The sequence below is a fragment of the Lepisma saccharinum genome, chromosome 2, assembly GCF_977018435.1.
Source record: "Lepisma saccharinum chromosome 2, izLepSacc3.1, whole genome shotgun sequence".
NCBI classification, from domain to species: Eukaryota; Metazoa; Arthropoda; class Insecta; order Zygentoma; family Lepismatidae; genus Lepisma; species Lepisma saccharinum.
The window spans coordinates 81,399,825-81,417,901 of record NC_139230.1 but is presented as its reverse complement, the minus strand read 5'-3'; positions in this window follow the sequence as shown (position 1 = coordinate 81,417,901).

The following is an 18,077-nucleotide window of genomic DNA, read 5'->3' as shown; positions in this document are numbered from 1 at the left end:
TCTTGGATTAGACGGAGTACCACACTTGAGCAAAAAGCTGATATGGGCATGTTGAGCAAGTTTTAAGTGTAGCCAAATCTGCCTGAGGGGGGTTCATCATTTGTTGAGTTTATAATATCATCAATTACACTACTGAGAGGGGGACGGGGGGCGAAGACAATGAGGCAGAATTTCCCTTTAAAAATTGCTTCAGTTTGAAGTTATCATGTTCCTGCAACGCCCTTGCAATAATTAACATATATTACTGTCACTGAAATGAAATTATATGTGTGAAATTTGTGGGTGGCGTGGCCCCGCTTGGCTCCTTCCCTTCCGGACGTCCATGCGTATGGAGAAATCATTCCAACCAATCTCGGTTAATGGAATTATAAGGTGAGTAAATTTATTGAAATCAATATACAAGAACAACATAGAAAAATTCTTAATTGTTAGTTCTATGCACCATAAGCCTCGATTATCATGGAAGGTCTATTATGAAATAATGAAATTAAGGAAATCATGCCGAATTTTCATTTATATCTGTTCGAGTAGGAAAGGTGCACAAAAATAATTACAAAAATATATGTAAAAGTATTTCGATCAAGTTATTTCTATAATTGTAATAAACAATGACCAATTGTCCTTTCAACTAACTATAAGTTTCAATTTGTCTTTTTCTGTTCTATTAACTTCCCCTTCTCTTCATACTTATATTTCTGATGATCCTTAATTCTAAAGAAATCCTGTAAAAAAAAAATCGGACACCGAAACCAGGGGAAAGAGATATAGTGTGATAGAGAAACAAACACCAGTGCCATTACCGCGGCTCTAACCAGCACCATTTGTCGTTGAGAGGTGAACTCACATACACGAGCTCGCAGGAATATTGCACATGGAATTTGTTATTCGTCTGATTGTGAATATCCAGTGATGCTTTCTGTCATGTGTAATAGACGCTTATGAAGTGAATACATGATTAGGACTTTGCCAGATTTCAGAATAAAACACACACATATACGTGAAAGATATGAATAAGAGATTGTTCATTTGGAAATGAATTTCCAAGTTGCGTTTTTATGCTCTTGTGAATAGATGTAAAGGAAAGTGAAGCCTCTTATTGTTAAAAAGAATTATCAATTTATATTTGCTTAAGGATTAATTTATCACAATATACATTGCAATTATACGTTCAACATATGTTGAAACGATGCCGTTTGTTATGGACTTTTGGTGGATTTAAGAAATACGCTATCGAGAATAGACCTACAGTTTAAATCCTACCTAAAGTGCCTAAAGTGGGATTCGAGCCACGATGCCCCTCCACCGGGTATTGAACACAGGCGACGTTGTTACCACTATATTATAGGGGCACAGTGCGCTACATCATGTTTTTTCTGTCAGTACACATTCATAAATTCTCTCATTATCATCGTCGTGATCAGCAAAAAGTGACCAAAATGCAACGCTAAGTAACAAAAATCAGATCAGTGAGGCACGTATTCCTAGCAGTCCTGTTTTTCAAAATGAAACCATAAAATTCAGGACATTCCCCTATGCAAGTAGGTATTATTACATTATGTGTTTATCACGGTTATTAAGGTCTTGTTTCGACTTACTTGCTGACTAAACATTGTTCATTACTGAAAACTTGTTTTCAGTTTGCTGTGTATATACAACGTACTCAATAAAGAAATATTTATTTTATACGTATACGTTTTTTGGCTTTCTAGACTCAGAAAGTTAAATGTAGTAACATTGCATTCGTCGTTTTTCCAAAACTTTCCAATTTTCTTAAAACTACAATGCCGATTTCCAGGTTACTGCTTACAAACTTAAGATGTTAAATATGGCAATATTTAACAGACATTTCTGTGTTTTACAAGTTCACTATTTTGTTATATTTGCAGTAGTATATATAACCTTTGAAAACCTATTTTAACTTCCTGCCTTTAAAATTGGAAAAAAACGATATGACAACCCTGTATTTCATACTATTTAAATTCCCCTTTTCGGCTGTATATAAACAGCATTCTGATTTTCGAATTTATACCTCCATAATATTAAACCAAATGTGGCAACCGTACATTTCTTGTTTTGCCGGTTTTCAACTTTCTAGTGTCAGGATTTTTAAAAAAAGTTAGATATGACAACTCTGTATTTCAAATTAAAACGTTTCCCATTTGGGCGTGTTTATGATAACATTAATAAGCACGATTCCGATTTTCAACTTCATACATTCAAAAGTCGAAAAGTTAAAATTAGCAACCTGAATTTCCAATTACTTGTTCTCCTTTCGCTACATAACCAGCATAAAAAAGTTAGATATGGCAATCATGCATCAGCGAGTGTTTTGTATGAACACCTGTCTGCCTGTCTACCTTCCTCTGTACACGTTGCTTCGCCTATCCTCTGAGCGCTCCTGGCCTTTGGAAGGTCGAATGGATTCTCTGCAGTAGTTAGTTACTCGAACCAATATTCCGGAATAACTCACTTCTCCCTTCGTGTGGACTGTAACGTCTGGCCGATATGCCGAAGTGCTTAGCCCGAACTAGAAGTCGAACCGAAATGACTTTCAGTCGCGATCCTTGGTGGCAGAAAATGAGAGAGTGGTTCCATTCTCTCAACTTATAAAACCACAGGTGGTACACCTACTATTGAAATATATTGTCCCCAGAAGTAGTAGTAGAGTAGTAAAAATGATAATGAAAATAGTAATAATAATATGGATAGTATTATCGCTCTCTTCACCAAAACAGTCGACTGAAGATCGGAGCTTCCCCTTGCCTCCTCCACACCCCTGGCTGGCCCTCAAAGTTTGCCACACTTCTTCTACGCTTCACAGTTGACACATTGCGCGTTGTACGTATGCGGTTGATTTCGTCTTCCCTGATGTATTGTCTAAGGATTATTCCTTGCTTATTGGCAGCACTGAAGGTTGGTGACGTGATCTTGACTGGACTGTTTTCGTGGCGTTAGCTTTCGTAATAATCACTTTAATAACAACAATAACGGGCGAAGTTCAAATGCCGTACACATTCCACAAACAAAATTGCTAATGTACTCGGAACCTTTGATCGCTAATTTTCTGTATACACTCGTATTATCCAAGCTGGCTCCGGAGCGGAGTGGTTAGGTTCTTAAATCATAGCTTCTCGCTCCGGAGCGGAAGGAGAAATTTTCCAACTTCCTCTGCTCCGATCCGGAGAGGAGCGTCTCAAGGTATCGCTCTGCTCCGAAGCGAAGCGCACCATTTCTTAGAATCTCGCTTCTCGCTCCGGAGCGTGGACAGCAGCCGGGGCGTTGATCCCCTCCGCTCCGAAACCCAGTCCAGACATTGCATTCAGAGGGTGGATTCACCTCGAACTTGGCAAACTCTGTACTTTCATGTTTAACTTGCATACGGCTACATTCCCTTGTATTCCAGAATAAAAGGCTTTGGAAGAAGAAAAAGAGCTTCAGTTACCAGACAATCCAACACATCACCTTGTTATACATGGTGTTTCACTCGCTCTCGGCCTCTGATTTTTTATTATGAAAATCAAACTATTGGTCATAAACTCATAATGTAATGAAATTTACTACGGACTTACCTTGGTGTATGAGAAGCATGGTGACGTCATTGGAGATGGCGCCACAGTCTCTCTAATCCTTGGATAGACATGCACGTACATCTTGGCGATTCTGCCGTTAAATGCCAATTGTACCGACGTGTGCTTTCAGTCTGAGTGCTTGGCCCTGCTGTTGAGACACACCTGATAATGGTTCGTGTTTGTTTGGGTTCTGTTGAAAGTTCGTTCTTACAATCAGTAGTTCGTGATTACAGTCCAGTAACAAAGCAGTACAGTATGAGTCTGTACTCAGTGGAACAGCATGTGTTTATCGTTCGCAAGTAATGGAAAAGGAAACAATCCACGGACTATCATGGAACTGCAAGACAGCATTCGGCGGGATACCTTCTGTAACATGGAGAGGCTTGTGTAGGCATGCACTGATGCTAATGGCGACCACATCCAACACTCGCTGTGACGTCACCATACTTCTTATAAAACAAGGTATGTTCGTAGCAAATTGTATTACATTATGACCAACAGTTTGATTTTTAACGCAAAAATCAGGGACCGAGAGCGAGTGAAATACCCTGTAGTAAACAAAGGAAATTGAAATTCGATGATACGAAGAGAGACGTACTAGGAAGAGATTCTGATAATGGTGATGCTATGTGCCTAGTCTGGTATTAGGTGTTATCGGAAAGTTGACTTGGGGAAAAGTGGATTCAGTGTCATGGGCGCCAAGGATGGGCACACATTGCCTGGACGCCAGCAATACCTATTTCATAAGTGAGATTCTGATGACTCGAGGCAAGTAACTTGATGATATTCAAAGAGAATTTTAATTTTTATTGTAAACTTAATTCTGTGTGATGGACCAGTGTTTTATTTTGAAAGTTATTGTGAACCATTTAGTCAATTGCGTGTAAGGTAATGTATTCTGACACATTCTCTAATATGCCACGTTGCTGTTTGTTTTACTGTACTTTAATGTAGCACCATAGACTTAACTAAAAGTATTATATATTTTGTATTTTGTCATCTAAATCAGATATTCCTGTGTCTTCGTCTGTGGACGAAAATGGTACATCCTACACCTCTCAGTGTCACAATCAACCCCCATAATTCGGTAGGTTGCAACAATTGCAAGGTTACTTTTGTTTATTAATTTCTCACATATAGCTAGCTCATAGTTTGTTAACAGTTATTGTATACTTTTAAAATAGAAATATATATAGTTTATTGTGCGGAGCTTCGTTTATGTACTACAATGTACACATCGACAATAAATTCGAGAACAAAAAGTAACAGAACCATACCCGCTTTCCCTATCTCTATCGCAGGAATCTGTGGAGGAAGCAAACGGAAACCAATTTTTTATTTGCGCAAGTAGTGACTCGAGAAGGCTCGGCCACTGAACGTGCGAGAATGAAAGATGGGAAATGAAGGGGAACATACGATTTCAGCTACCAATCGTTTGCAGCAGCGCTTACTGCTTCGCTCCGCCCACTCGCTTTCTCTGCTTCTCTACAGTTATGAGCGGTCTTGCTTCACAGATTCCTCGGACAGAGTATAGATAACCAAAACACAAATACTACAAAAAAGTAGCCAAACTTTTATATTGATTAAAGCCAATTCTTTGCAATCAAGGAGTCCTAGTTGAATACTTTTAAGTCATTCGGACCCATTGCCCACATCAGATTAAAACCTAAGCCTAGGTCCGATTAGCATCTGCTCGTAAAATGTGCTTTAAAAATAAATCCACTTTAACGGAATATTTTATTTCCACATCCTAATCTAGTGAACATAGGCGTGCACAGACCCTCTGATTAGGGGGGGGGGGCAAAGCCTTGATGAAAGATCAGTCGGGAAAGAAAAACCTCATTATCTCACTGTATATACATTATATATATATATATATATATATATATATATATATATATATATATATATATATATATATATATATATATACAGGGTGTCATTTTAATGGCGCCCACGGACCACAGATTCGTGTAGAGGACATCAAAACAAACAACTTTTCTCAGTAACATTTTTCTCGTTGGTGCGTCAATTCGACGCTACAGCCGTTCAAAAAAGACAGTTTTGCCGCCTGGATGCTGGCAACCCAACACAACATTTGATCGTATCTGTGACGTCATTTCCTAGGGCGAAACAGCGCACGGCAGTGTTACAAGGAACACACAAATTTTGTGAAAAATGACAAACTACCAACCACATTATTAGCTGTAAAACGAAGCGAGAAACGCGTCCAGTAAACCGAACATCATAGCCTACCAGCCAGAATATCAGCAGTCATCTCAGGGGAAGGGGGAAGTGAACCAACGATATGAGAAATGGTAAAAAACGTATTCAAAATGAAGTGTCATTATCGGATTTTGTCTCAGCCTACATGTCAAATATCAACAACAATAAATTTTATTGTACTTACAACTTACATGTGGCTGTTTACGCCCAGATACATGTCAATTATATTTGCAAATCTCGTTGCAAGGTTGATATCTACAGGTTTGTGTCAAGATGACTTGTGGTACTTTTGTGCTGATAACGGAAGTATCCGAGGTTCACGTTGTTACATTACGGCTAAAACACGTACAGTGGGATCCATGAGTATTACCGTGCAAATTGTCCATCACCATGTTCGTGCACTTTATTTGACCCAATAACAGCTTCAAGAATAAAAAGAAAACTCAAAACAAACTGTTGACAACTTCTGCACAAGTATACATAAAAATCCATCGCTTGAAATCACATAGGATGTAAGAGAAAAATTAATGAAATTAATCATGGACAATTTGCAGGGTAATACTTATGGATCCCACTGTACAACCACAGTAACAACAATCTAATGATGAATCAGTAGCGAGTATACTGCCCTGTTCAGAGTTGCAAAGTATTACATGTGTATCCGGTACATAGATAAACACAGTCGTCGGAGAGTTTGTTTTACTACTATTTATATCCCTGTATTTTCAACCATTTTTGTCAATTGCCTTATAATGCCCTGAATATACATTATATTATGTGTTGCTTACCTTTGGAATTTTGAGATCTTTCATTTCTATTTTGTCATGTTCAGTGTGTCACAGACAACTAGTATCAGAAGGACGAAGTGGATAGACTAAATTGTAGATACCAACTTGGTAACTAGATTTGCAAATATTTGATATGTAAGCTAAGACAAAATTCGATATGACTTGAATTCTATTTTCTTTCTACCATTTTTCGTATCGTTTGTTTACTTCCTGTTGGGTTACAGAACGTGTTTTCTCGTTTTGTTTTACGGTACATAATGTGGCTGATTGTAGCTATGTCATTTTTCACAGAATATGTGTGTTCCTGGCAACCCTGGAACGCATCGCTTCAAGACGGGATATGACGTCACAAATGCAATCAAATGTTGTGTGTGGTTGCCAGCATTCAGGCGGCAAAACGGGCTTCTTTGAACGACTGTAGCGCCGAAACGATGCACCAACGAGAAAAATGTTACTGAGAAAAGTTGTTTGTTTTGATGTCCTCTATACGTTTCCGTGGTCCGTGGGCGCCATTAAAATGACACCCTGTATATATATATGTATATATATATATATATATATATATATATATATATATATATATATATATTATCTAATGCAGCAACATAGAGGCACCATATTGCATAAATAAATTGTCTCTGAAATCTGCTGCGCTCCTTTTCCTCCAAACAATTGAGGACTAAAAGTTGTAAACGTTGTAAGTGCCAAAAGCGAAATTGTTGGGAAATCGCATCGTTCCGCACATCAGCCCATAAGAACGTTCACACTAGTGACCTCTTTACACGCCCTTTGAACTACAGAGGGCTTCCAGCCACTTTTCACGTTTACCACATTATAAAGCATGGCACATTGCACAGTTTAACGTGGAAAACGGTGTTTGAATTATTTTGGCACTTACGGCGTTTACCAATTTTAGTCTTCAATTGTGTTCATGCATCTAAGGTAAAACTGTTTAGCAGCAAGAGTTACAGAAAACAATGAAATTGAGAGCGAAACGAGCAAGAAAATTTTTAAATCCAAATGTTTGCAAACTGAAAATAATAATAATTTAATATGGCACAAAAATTTTCATGGGCTGCCATGTCATTTTTTACATTTTTGTTATTCCGGCGCCGAGGGCCAACTTCCGCCTCCCTTAGCTACGTCTTTGAAATTGACAAGACTGTAATTTTATGAAATATATTTTTATTTGTACAAAATTTGATAACAAGGGGAGCAATTGCCCTTATGTGCCCCCCTGCAGGTGCTGTTGGCCGTCTGGAAGAAAAAAAAAATGCAAGAAAGACGTGAAAACAAATTTCACCTTGAGTATATTTTTGTCCTGCTACTCTTAAGATTCTACTAGTCTTGCTTTCTTTTACCTCATTGTTTGCCCCCTTGCCCGCCTAGATTTGATTTCCGTCCAAGTTTGGGGAGGGCTGACCCAAGCGATATTCTAAATAGATGGAAGAACTACTTTAATGACCTATTAAATGTTCATGTAGGAGATAAATCAGAAGTTAATGAAGTGCACACAGCAGAACCTTTAGTTGCAGAACCTAAATTGACTGAAGTTAAATATGTTATTAAAAGGCTAAAGAATAACAAAGCACCTGGCATAGATTTAATACCAGCTGAGTTAATTAAATATGGTGGAAATTCGTTAATATGTCAAATTCATAAATTAATTTGTTTAATATGGAATAAAGAAGTAATCCCACAACAGTGGAAAGAATCCATAATTGTTTCTGTGTTTAAAAAAGGTGATAAAATGAACTGCAATAATTACCGTGGAATTTCTCTACTCTCAACAACATATAAAATATTATCTAACATTCTTCTAACAAGACTAACCCCATATGCTAATGAAATTATAGGTGATTATCAATGTGGATTTAAACGTAACAGATCAACTACAGATCAAATTTTTCACATCAGACAGACACTTGAAAAAAAGTGGGAACATAATCAAAATGTCCATCAGCTATTCATTGATTTCATAAAAGCATATGATTCGGTCAAAAGAGATAAATTATATAATATATTAGTCGAGTTTGGAATACCTAAGAAGCTTGTTAGTATGATAAAAGTATGCGCCAGTGAAACAGAAAGTAAAATTCGTGTGGGTATTAATGTTGATTGATTTGATTGATTTAGTTTATTTTACTTCGCGTTTTGTGCCTCTTGGCTAATTTGCGAAGATAGGGATGAGTGATGAAATGATGAAATTGATGAATGGACATTCACAAACAACCAAGCCCGACCGGGATTCGAACCCGGGACCCTTGGCGTCGCAGCGCGATGTGCTAACCACTCGGCCACAGGGTCGGGCTGGGTATTAACGTGTCTGACAAATTTACAATTCATGATGGGTTAAAACAAGGAGATGCATTATCTTCATTGCTCTTTAATCTTGCCTTAGAATATGCTGTTAGGAAGGTAAAAGAAACTAACGAAGGACTAGAATTAAACGGTGTGACTCAGTTGTTAGCATATGTAGATGATGTTGACTTATTAGGGGATGATATAAATACAATCAAGAATAATGCTAAAATATTTTTCAAAGCTGCTAAAGAGATAGGTTTGGAAGTTAACAAAGAGAAAACTAAATATATGCTTACAGGCCGAAACCAAGTGTTAGGTAATAATCAAAATCTAATTATTGATAACAACTCATTTGAACCAGTTTCCAAATTCAAATACTTAGGTGTAATATTAACATGTGAATATTATATTAAAGAGGAAATAAAAAGGAGGTTTAATTCAGAAAATGCATGTTACTTCTCTCTTCATAAACTTTTGTCTTCTCGTTTAATATCTAAGAAACTAAAAGTTAAAATATACAAAACAGTAATATTACCTGTAGTATTATATGGGTGTGAAACTTGGTCCCTTACATTGAAAGAGGAACATAAATTGAGAGTATTTGAAAGTATGATCCTTAGGAAAATATTTGGACCTAAAAGGGATGAGAAGACAGGTGAGTGGAGAAGGTTACATAATTTAGAACTAAATAATTTGTATTCATATCCAGATATTATTAGAATGATTAAATCAAGAAGACTTAGGTGGGCAGGTCATGTGGCACGAATGGGAGAGGAAAGAGGAGTTTACAGGATTCTTGTTGGGAAACCTGATGGTAAGAGACCTGTAGGTAGACCAAGACGAAGATGGAGGGACAACGTTGAGATTGACCTAAAGCAAATCGGTAGGGATGGAAAAGAGTATATAGATCTTGCTCAAGATAGGGATAGATAGAAGCCCGACCCTGTGGCCGAGTGGTTAGCACATCGCGCTGCGACGCCAAGGGTCCCGGGTTCGAATCCCGGTCGGGCTTGGTTGTTTGTGAATGTCCATTCATCAATTTCATCATTTCATCACTCATCCCCATCTTCGCAAATTAGCCAAGAGGCACAAAACGCGAAGTAAAATAAACTAAATCAATCAATCAAGGGATAGATAGAAGGCCTGTGTTGCTGCAGCCACGAACCTTCGGGTTTAAGAAGGCTAGAGAGTTAGTTAGTTAGGTTTTTTTTGTTGGGGAGGGACAATAAGAGTAGAATATCTTTTAATAACGGCGATAAGATTCCTCTATACTAAATTTCTAGGTGAAAATATAATAATGTAGGGATATAGACGTCTGGAAGGGGGGGGGGGGCAAGGATGGCCACACCTCCTCCTTAGAAATCGAATGTCAACCTAAAAGTATATTTTGCACACGTATAATTTGATTTCAGTCATAGTAATTTACATTAATGCGATAATTCCAAATTCAAGTGGTGTTTTTTGAGGGGGGAAACACTATTATCGGAGTAATATGCCCCATGGAAAAATACCTTGCTTGTCCCTCCGTGGAAAAGATTTGCGGACATCCATGATTAGGGTGGTAATTGCCCCCTTGCCCCCCCCCCCCCATGTGTACGCCTACGCTAGTGAATGATTTGTTGTACATAGGAAATACAAATACAAATATAGGAAAGAAGCACCAAGCAGGAAGACAATTTTCGATTGGAATCGCAAACTTGTTACAGCCGTGTCCTTGGGTTCAAAGGAAAGAAGTGGCCGACCAGACGTGAGTGAAGGTGACATTGAAAGAGTGAGAAAATCTACACATAGAGCTTCGTATGAGCTGGGTATGTCACCGATGACTGTGTGGAGTGTTCTGCTTAAAAAAATGTGAATGAAACCGTACCGACTGCAGTTAGTGCAAAAGTTATATCCCCAAGACATAGAAAGGCAGTAACAGTTTGGCTCTGCTTTATCAAAATGTATAAGCTCCAGAAAACACCATCTTGAATTTGTCATCATCTAGGGGCGAGAAATGGAACTACAGGGAACAACTGCAATGCAGAAAAAACCTACGACTTTACTCGTTCAACTAAAGTGCCGTGTCACTTAGTAATGCTAATAGTTTCTTTACAATATTTTTTTGAAAGTGTTACCGGACTTTATGTACAAAAAAAAAGGTACTTTATGTACACCCTACTGTTATTTTCATTAGTGCAATAACTAGACAAATGTTCCAACGTTGTATTTATTGCGGGTTCGCCTTAAACAATGTAAGTTGACTTGTCTTCTTATTGAGAGAACCCTTCAATTTCATTGAATGTCACACAAGCCCACGTGACATAACTGTCTTATCAATCTCCAAAACCCTACTTTAAAAAATCGTAGCTTAAAGTGTTATACATTTCTCAATTTACTTATACTCCTTACAAAATATCAAATGTTCACTTAAATAGAAAGTTTATGAGAGAAGAAGCTATTTTCATACTATTAACAAATCTTGTTACCACTTTTTGTAGAAAAATATATACAAATTTACAGAGAGATAGTTTTTCTGAAGTTAGGGTTATACTGTTAAAAATTCCGTAACTTTAGAGTGATGACACAATATTTTCACCGCAGATACGAAAAAGTTGAAGGTAGCTAATTAAACTATTTCAACTCCTCTTTCGCCAATAAATCAATAAATACGTTAAAAATAAATGTTGTAAATCATTTAACAGTGTCACGAATCGTATCGATGACACTAAAACGTATAAACTATCGACGTAAATACATTTTTTGTAAAGTTCGTACATAATTACAGCGGTGACTCTCCGATGCCTAGGTGTTAATGCCGTTGCCTTGTAATCAAGAGACGCCGGGTTCGATCACCCGTTGAAGCTCATAGTTGTTCTGATCTCACTTTAAAATGTAGATCTAGTCCCAATTGGCCTATCTGTGCATAAAGTGGATTTAAAACTCAAATAAGTGGGTTGGTAATACTGTCAGTGGGACGCGAACAAATGCATAACGACAAACGCCGAACTAAAGCATGCATGGCGTAGATACAAGGTGGTGTGTTTCACTTCTGTGATTACGTAGCTTTAGGTCAATTATCGAAGCCTGAGGAAAAGAGAAATGGTTCTTTACTGTAAACAAGTGGTCAGCGCACGGTACTTACTGTAAGTATTGAAGTATATGATATCTATCTATTATATTTTGCTAACAAGATTCGCACTCCAGAATAACGTATATTTTACTGGAAGTTCAATGAAACCTCAATTTGGAATCCTAAGCTTGATCTAACAATTCCTACTGCACGGACTCTATTTATTTTGATAAAGAGACAAATATTTCTTTCAGATCAATAAATTTCAAATTCGATTAATATGAGAAAACATTGTTCCTTTTGATGATATAATATACGGGTGCATCATAAGTAATATCGTAAACTGCAGTGACGTGCACTGAGGAGTGGCTAGTCTGGCAGAGATAGATCAATCAATCTCACATCTCAAATTATATTCAAATCACAATATTTATTGTCTTGTTAAAGCCACCACAGCTCATATGCAAAAAAAAAGGTAAAGTGCTCCCCTGTGCATAGCACCACGCCATGAAGGCGTATAGGGGGTGTGGGGGTAAGGCCCCACACTTTCTTGATCCGGTCATGAGTGGGGGTGATGTGATCAGCATCACGCCCCTGACCGCCTTTACCCCCCAGGGTTTCCCCCAGGTACCCATGTTATTCGACGCTGGGTGGGCGCCGAGGAAAAAAACATTAGAAAAGTTCCCGGAATTGAACCGGCCGGGGATCGAACCCGGGACCTTGAGCATGGTAGTCAGACGCGTTACCGACTGAGCCACCGCAGCCACATATGCAACACCTTTTTTTTTCCACGCTCTTCTCGTCCATCGGTGTTCTCCGCGGGCAAAGCTGGCTGGATACCTTAGCTCGGTCTTCTTCCGCCAGACCAGTTTCCAGGTAGAAACGGCCGGCCCAAGGAAAAGGAAGATTTCTACCTCTACCTCCCTTGTCCCCTCGCCACCCCGCTGCAATGGTTGAAAGCCCGTGCTTTCAGGTCGCCCAGTCTATCTCCTATAGGACAGATAGGGGATTGGTTTCTCATAGATTATTTTGTAAATCCTCTAAAGAACTCAGGGTAAAATTTTCTGCAGTACTTATGTTCTCTATATTTACACAACCTTTTACACGTTGTACAATATGTATGTATAATATGGGATGTAGTTTTATTATTTATGAAGTGAGAACGTGTTATGTGCAGACAATAATGTTATGCTGTCTTTCTTTATTTTCAAATATGGAACATATAATGATTAAATTACAAATGTGTGCTCAGGCTCTCTGTCACTCTCGTTTTAGTCGTTTTTTATTTAAATATACTAATCTTGGCCTCTAACAGTCATAAATACGGATGTATTTATTTGGGCAAGAGAACGCCCTTTCATATTGTTGTTGGTTTGGTTTATTTTACTTCGCTTTTCTGCCACATTTGGTTATCGCGAAAATGAGGATGAGTGATGATATGATGAAATTGATGAAGGGACCTCATATGAACAATCCAGGCCAGGATTCGAACCCGTGATGAGTGCGCATTCTTGTCCTATGTGTTGCAGTGAATAAGGAAATAATTTGGAATGAAAAATGTATCTCAGAACTCAAAAAGTCAAATGAATATCATTGAAGAAACTACAAAAAAGTGTGTTGTGTTTTCTTACCTATTTTGTTTCTGTGCACGAAGTGCACTTAAAACACCAAATCAACCAACCGAGGGGGAGTTGTTATCACAGCGCGCTACGACACCAGGAGTTCCGGGTTCGAACCCAGACCTGGGCATTAATTTTATCGTATCATCTTCGCAATTAAGCAAATGTGACAAAAAAAGCGACGTTAAGGAACAAAATTGAAATCAAATCATTGATTGATTGCATGATTTGGTTTATTTTACTTTGCTTTTTCGCCACTTTTGGTACGATAAAATTGATAAAGGGACACACACAAAGAATATCCATGGCCAAGCCGAGATTCGAACCCAGGATCTCTGGCTTAGAGTAAAATCAAATCGTTTTTTTATTTTCGAATGTGGGTGGGGGTTACGTGCACTTTTTTTTAGGAATACTGGGCCCTAAAGGGAGAAGGGGTGTGACCCACACCAACACCCCTCTCCCCTTGAGCACGCCACTGACTGCTAGCCCAAGTGTAGACGTCACCGCACGTCACTGGTAAACTGACACATGTGAAAGTACACGACAGAAGCAAGAAGTCTCAGTAAACATGGGTCATCAAACGAGCCGTTTTCGAGATAATTACGAATGTGTAGTTACAAGCCGCCACTGACTTCATTGTTTGTAAACGTCGTCCTAGTTGGTAAAATGCTAATAATGTGTGCGAATGTGTGGTTAGAAGCCGTCACTGATTGCATTTTGTAAACAACGAGTGCTTTACTCCTTGCGCGTTCCGAGGTTTGCTCTTTGTTTACAAAACAGAACATTTCTGAGAGGTGACGTTGTAATCAAACAGGATGGATGCAATCAGTACAGATAATTGTACATGCTTGTGACCAATTCCGAAATCAACCGGGGGTGTTCGAAAGAATTCGAAACTCAATGCGGAATCGCGTAGAATATTGCATCCAGATGCAAGGACGACACTTTGAACACCCCCTTTAACAGGTACGAGTGTACAGTAATTGTAACATGTAACATACTAACACCCCTTAAGTGGGTGTTTCGATTTTATACATTGAATTACAAGCGGGTTACCCGAGCTGTGTTCGGGGTTGCGATGTGTAACGTTAAGCGGGTTGCCCGAACTAGGTTCGGGCAGGAAAGTTTATTCCAACTTCAGATCGGGTAACGCGAATTGTTCTCGGGTATTGTTGTGTACACTATGCGGAAACCGATGCGCTGTTGTTTTTGAGATAGAGAGAGATAGAGATAGAGAGAAAGAGAGAGAGAGAGAGATAGATAGAGATAGAGAGAGAGAGAGAGAGAGAGAGAGAGAGAGAGGGTGAGAGAGTGTGATTGTGCGTGTAACTTAAACCTAAATGGGAATTGAAACTACTGCACACATAATTTAAAGTAAATCGTATGTTGAATCTTAAAACCCCAGTTCATCGAGCCTTCAGTCCGCCCCTGTACAAGAGGGTACATGGTTCTGGACAACAATATAACATTATGACATTACATGGCTTGTAAATGAAAGAAAGGTGAATGAACACACAAACATTCAAGCAAACTGTACAAAACGAAATGTATCTATGTATGTACTACTGTATATCCATTTAAAGAAAATAATTCCCCGCTACGGGAACATTGACTGGATCTGCGGCGCGATTCACGAACTGTTAGTAGTCCGATATGTAGTCTAATATGTAGCCACGTCAGGCTTGTGGTCAAATTTGTAGTCATTTCCTGAATTTGCGATTCTTGAAACTGTCTACAGCGGTCTACAGGCTACAGTCGACTACATATCGGGCTACAGTTGTAGACAGTTCTTGTAGGACCCTTTTTAACCCTCCTAGAGCGGACTACAGCGAACTACACTCGTCATATTCTGTGTTTGTGTATGACATCCAACTTCAAAGAAGAAAATAGAGCTACCAAAATGGCCCATAATCTGTGTTTTCACGTTTTCGAAAAGCAGAAGGAAATGACAGTGGGCATCTGCGTGTACTTAAAACAAATCTTAGAGATATCGGAAATCCTTTTTCTGTTTCGAAAATATCTTCATAGTAATTTGTCACTGAACAGGAGGTGCCGGATTGATCAAAATTGTGGAACCTCATTTTCCCAACAAAAGGATTGTTTCTCTCAACCTCCTGTAATCCAAGTTAGTAATAATAATAATTATCCATATCTTGCACTAATTTATATGAAAATACACTTCCACGAGCAGATTAAGTTTGGTAGGCATAATTTGTTAGCACCTCTTTGCAGGCATTCCTGCTCGTGCACAATACATTTCAAAACATAATTTATCTTGTAATTAATACTTTTTGCAACTTTTAACTGTGCTAATTAGTTTCTCCAAGTTTCTAACTTACTCCCACAATCATTTCCAGTTTTGTAAACACTTCCTAATACTCCTATAAAATTTGTGAAAAATCATGAAACATTCGGAACTGTTACCCAGGATTTAATGCGATTTAAAAACAGCAATTTCATCTTCTACAGACCATAAATAATAACCACTCATTTTGAATCTTATGCATCCCATAAGCCATGCCAAAATCGTAATTATACGGAAGTCAAGCCCCAACAGTATGCAGTTTGGTTTTGTACGAACGTGCTTGCAGGCAGACGGATGAGAAGCAGCAGCACAAACTTAAGTGAAAAAAAAAAATGTGCATAGATTATCGATGGCTGTAACAGGACAAAAGTAAATAGTGAAAACATTTCTGAAAAGAAATGAAAACTCTTGATAGGCTACTTAAGGTTGCTAAATCATACAAACGCATGCATCGAAAATGTTCACAGTACACACACCACTTATCATAGCAGCCTATATTTTTGCCAGTTATGTACAATCGTTGTGATGATGTTTTTATTATTGTTATTTATCCATGCCATTCCATTCGCCTTCTCAATTGCCAACGATGTGGTTAGCACATCGTGCTATGATGCTAGGGGTCCCGGGTTCGAATCCTGACCTGGGCATGGCTGTTTCTGAGTGTCCATCCATCAATTTCATCATATCATCCCTCATTCCCATCTTCGCAAATTAGCCAAAAGTGAAGCAAAATAAAGCAAATCAAATCAACCTAACCGTCTCAATTGTTAACATGTGCTTCAATGAAGTCCCATGAGAGCTATTTTTCTTCTTTGTGCAGTGCTCAAGATTTGTGTGAAATATAGTTTTACATAAATTTATTAAGCATTTACTTAATTTATAAATAAAATTCACAGCACAATAATTATGCATTTATTATGAAATAATTTTTATAATGATCATGCATTAATACAAATTGTTGAAACATATGTCATTTAAAAATTAGATGTGGATAAAAATTGTACTTTACAGCAGGTTTTATTTACACATTGTATACTTAGGACATAGTGTAGATAGAGCACGTTGTATACTTAGGGCATAGTGTAGATAGAGCACATATTATCGGCTAGAACAAAACAGTACACTGTACTGACACAAACACATTTAAACATTTAGAGTTTGTTGTGACGATTATGTGTTCATTACCACGTGCAAACTATATATATATTCTTTATTTTTCTCAGGTTCCAAGTTCATTCTGGCTTCCCTGGGATCCAGACTCAGGAGCATTAATGCAAGGCACGGTATGGGATTTGTGCTTGGGAAGTGTATTGTACATAAACTTCTCAGTTCAAATCCTGTATCAGCCAGCATAAAACATCTTTCGATGCATATAACATATTAGGGATATCACTATTATAAACAAGAAGCACTATATTTCCTCTATTGGCAACCCCTCAGCACATTCATGTTTAATTATGTAACACTACTTATCTTTTAACGGTTAAAAAATTGTGGTAGCAATTATTGTAAAACAACATAACTTTCAAAATAGTTAATACATGAGAGGAAATATTTTCCTGTAGTTTACGGTTATTACAAGCATAAGAAAACAGTTTTTCTTTATGACGTTTCAGGAGAACACACGCTCCTTTCATCATACATTTATTTTCGTTTTGACTAAAGATACAGTTATAACAATGGTTAGTAATTTTTTAAACAATGAGAGGAAATTGCATTAGAACATGATTTTTTTAAAATTAATTTGGTGCACCAAAGCATTCTAGTGTAAATAGGTAAAGAGGTTAGGGTAACAGTTCGTTATATCGGAGACAAATTAAAATTGGATATTTTGTGTTTCGCATGGTTCGTACTTACCAATTGTGTATTGTGAAACATAGTTCAAGGTGCCATTATGCTTTTTACACAAAAACAAACACAATTTTTCATATAGAGAGTAGTTTTTGTTATTCCTTTTTTCGCTTCCGTAACACACAATATGGTGGGCAGAGGTTGACTACTGTTGTAGGTATGCAGTGTTTCCAACCTTCTTTACCGAAAATACCTACTATCGTGTTCGTCACGTGTGCAAATTGTACATTATGCATGGGTAGCTGACGGATAGCCCCACAAACCATTTCTGATAAGGTTAGGTTAGGTTAGGCAAGCATAGTTAAAAAAAGGGGGGTTGGAAACTGACAGGGGGTTACATCATCAAACGTATGTAGCATCCAG